This window comes from Apostichopus japonicus, chromosome 10 (genome assembly GCF_037975245.1).
Source record: "Apostichopus japonicus isolate 1M-3 chromosome 10, ASM3797524v1, whole genome shotgun sequence".
Classification (NCBI taxonomy): Eukaryota; Metazoa; Echinodermata; class Holothuroidea; order Aspidochirotida; family Stichopodidae; genus Apostichopus; species Apostichopus japonicus.
Genome location: NC_092570.1, coordinates 6884145 through 6888558, shown reverse-complemented (window position 1 = coordinate 6888558; position 4414 = coordinate 6884145).

Here is a 4414-nt window from a genome sequence, read left to right as displayed (position 1 = left end):
AATCCACAGGCAACGGGTTTACTTAAATGAGTCTCTCTAAATGTCTGTCGTCCTTAGACCCTGACCCGGTACGAACTTTTATCTTGTTTATATTCTTCTGATTGGCTAAGAAGAAATCAAACCAGTGTTTCAACCTTACACTTTTGAAAGGTGCATGTATAACTTAAAGGGGCTATACAATGAATCCAGCCAAGCAATTAATGTCAGGCGCCCTCTATTTTTCTCCAACTTCTGATTCTGTCCGATTAAGGGTTGTACCATTGTGTGTGTGTGTGGGGGGGGGGGGAGCTAAGGCAGTGAAAAGTACTGTTTCACCTCAATCATAGTAGAATGACTGTGGAATGCTGTATAGCCCTAGATGTGTATGTTATTGGAGAATGTCGAGGGAGTTGTAATATGTTCTACTTGGAATGACCTGTTACAATTTGTAGTGTCCGACATGTGGGTAATTTTTACACACATTGAATTTGTCTGCATTGTGAGCAAACAAATTCATAAATTTTTGGGTCGGCCAAGTGCATGTGTGATGCTGATTTATATTTTTAGTTATTTTCGCTGATGTAATACATAGAGGTAATTCAATATGACATATGTATGGGTGTAATATTTTTCATCTTGAAGATACATATTTTGTTGGGACATGCGTTCCCCTCCAAAGAACAACAATTCCGCTTTTGACAAAAGTGTGACACAGAAGCAGATTTTTCAGATTAGGGTATGGGGGGGGGGGGGGTTGGTGGGGATGGGGCATTCCCATATTAGCTACAAAATGGAAAAATTAAGAAAAACAAAAAGGTGAAAAAGAAACAAAGGAGATCTAACAAGTGGTTCAAAACTTTACTTTTTTAATTTCAAATTGATGATTCAGGGGCCAAGGCTGGGGTGCTTACCAAGTACCCCGGGCAACCAGTCCGGCACTAATAATTGGTAAAATTTTCCTACCATATTTTGTCAGAGTAAAGCCTACTGCAGGAGCAGTGTAATGAGATTGACTGGCCAGATCTGACTGAAACTTTCTTTCTATTGTGAAACCTTGCAATGGATCCATTGTGGGAGAGGGAACTGGTTTAATGCCTCCCCTAATCCCCTTATTATTCCGATTCTGTGAACATTTTACAATAACGACGAGGCTGGTATTAGGGTGTGATTGAATTAACAACTTGCCTTACATTTTTATGTAGGCATATGTTGCAAACAATATCCATAAATCATATATTATTTTGGAGAAGTGATCTTATAATTTAGTGAACTTTTAAGAATTTATATATATGGCAACACCAATGTGAGTCTTTGTGAGCAAATTCATTACATCAGCCATACAGAAAATAACTCCCTCCTATTATTTATGACAATTTTATAGAGTGGACATCATTTTACAAAAACATTTCATTTTATATAGTCTAATTTATGAGTATTCCTGTACATAGCATGCCTCTGGAGTATTCATTAAAACAGTGTCACAGCAGAGACCTTAATTGTATACAAAAACAACCGGTACTCATGGCTCGTAAGTAACTACTGTTCATGTCCTGATACACATGTTGGGAATACAAAGTAGTTATTGCTGTTACACGGTTGTGGGAGAGTAGTTGCTGTATCCAATCATTGAGTGCGGGTTTTTAATACGTGATTGTAAAATGAAGTCGTATCTAGTAAGTTTTGCTTTAAGCAGGTCTACTGATATACCCGAACATGGCCTTTCTTCGTTATCTTCATGACGAATTGGAGTCATTTAAAGAGAGGTGTAACTGTAATCAAGAGGTACTGTACCTAGTTACTGTACTAGCTATGAGTATTGGCTGACAATAATTGCTAAATAATATTATAGTGGTTTCAATAATTTTGCTAGTTTTACATGCTAATTTATATTTGTGATTAGGGTTGCAAGAGCCCCTTCATAACATTCATTTAGAACTCGAGAACCAAGCAGATCATATGTCAAGACATTTGCTTCCTACATTAAACAAACGTTCATTTTCGGTCATTAATAATGGACCTGAAGCTTTGAATCTGGCAATGGTCCAAAGATATAACCTACTGATACTGGGACACAGGACATGTAATAGTACCTACAGGTACACTGCACATAGGTCTTTTATATACTGGAAAGCCGTCAGAACTGGACGTTACAATAGTGTAGTCATCCCATTCTGTGCCGTTTGGTGCATAAGGAACATGTTTCCATCAGAGGGTTGTCACTACACAGAAATTAAAGTTGGCATATTTTAGAAAAACATATTCAAATTAATAAACATTTATGTTTTTCAATGCATATCATGGATTGTAAGATAACTTTCTTTGAGGGTACGGAAAGAACCAGGTATTGTTTAAGGAAAAGACAATACATGCTAGACATGTTTATTTTGACATATGTAGGCCTTTATAAATTGACCTATAGAGACTACACTTCTCAATGTCATATGCATGAACAACTTTGAAAAACAAAGGATAGGTAGTTGTGGAAAATAGGGTAGTTTTTCTTCCAAAGCAACTATCCATACCTCGCCGATATATCCACAAAAACTGCCTCACGTGTCTCACTTTCACCAGAAATGTACTATACGCACAATTTCACAAGTTTTATACCATTTTGATGACTTCAGTTGGTGAGATTAAATTTTGCATCAATAACGAAGTTTGATGTTTGCTTGCAGTATTTTATCTCCTGTGAAATTAAAGAGCTTACATCCATAACATTTGGTCTAAATGCAAGCTGTAATAACGAATGGGATAAAAAAAATAGCAAATTATAGTACGGTTTTGAATGTTCTTTTGTCAAACATTCTACCATCTTTTAACTGCCAATAATAATTTTACTTCCACTGTTTAATGTTTGATTAATCATATCATATATTTGTGGAAATGAGCTTAAGAATCTACAACCATTGAATATGTGTAAACCCACTCTCATATTGGCTCTGTAAAGTCTTCAACTGTTGGCTGATGGACGGTGGACACTCTTGGTATAATTTTTTGGTTCATCAAGTAGGATTTTTCAAGCCTGTTTGGATGAACATAGATTAACTACCAGAACTTTCACGATGTTCTCCAGAAATGCAGAATGTATCCATAGGTTTTAGGCTCTATCACAGGTACCGGATGCCATTTTTTGGTGGCTGTGGAGTACTTCACCTTGACCCTGAAAAGAAATCATAAGAGGTCGTTGTGATTTGCATATTCCTTTGTGCACCTCCAGATAATCAACTCACAGGGTATTTTAACAAATATCTTCATATGTAGCTGTAAGGCTGCTGTCAATTAAATCTTGATTGTTTTCACTATGAAATACTACCTAGAAACAATTAACATCATCAAATGGAGTGTAGAACTGTATGTTTATGTACTAGGTAAATACCTTGAAAGTGTTTCAATTTAGTTATGCATTTAACCTCTGGTTTAAGACATAAACGAATCCACAAACCACCAATTGCATCTATGGTAATAATGTAAATATTCTGTTGTGAAGTGAGTCAGAAGTGTGCCTAAAAGGTATCATTTGAAATGGGTTGTACATCTAATGCCATTCACTACACATATAAATAAGCATATAATGAGGGTATAGACAGAAACACTTACTCATCATTCCCATCTCCATCTTTCTTTGGAACGGTTTCTGTGAAAGTTGAAATCGATGGCTGCCAAGTACTTTCTCCCAACATACAGTATCCAACGTAGCTGTGATAAAGAATGAAAAAGTTGGGGTCATATGTTAAATTATGAAATTTGATTATGCAAACTTTTATCAGGGTTTCTTTGCCAGAATATATTTTATAGTAATATTTACCTTTTCAGTAATCGTGTTTGCAAGCAGTTGTCTTACCATGTACACAAATACACACACACACAACATTTCCATCAAATTCTTGGCAACAATTATTCACAGACTGTCATGAGCCATTATTCTAAAAAAAAATTATGTCAGCTGGCAGGGTAGTTGAAGGATGTCCATGCAACCCACTGTTGCCATGACAGGGCTTTTAGGTTTTGGCATGGGGCATTAAGGAACCATGATGCAATGCTACTTCTGCATGTATTGTCCTGACTCTCTAAATTCACTCTGACAAAGGGCCACATAGGCTGGATGTCCAGGAAGTTACTCACCATCCCATATAATATATATTTCTCCTTAAGGAGAGGGAGGACTTCCAGGTGTCAACATGGGCTATTTATTGTAATCAGCTAATGAGCTAACATGGCTTGATACTGCTAACAAGAGACTACAGTATTGTAACTCTATGTACTGAAGGTAGTTTATATGTAGGATGACTTCCTGTCAATGCTCTCAATGCAGATGTTGTAGAAGGTGAAGTGGAGATGAAGGGCAAAACTGGATTTGAATACACTATGTATTACTTGCAAATATTACAACAATGACAGAAGGGTATTCCATGCAAATAGACCAAATCTAAACCTC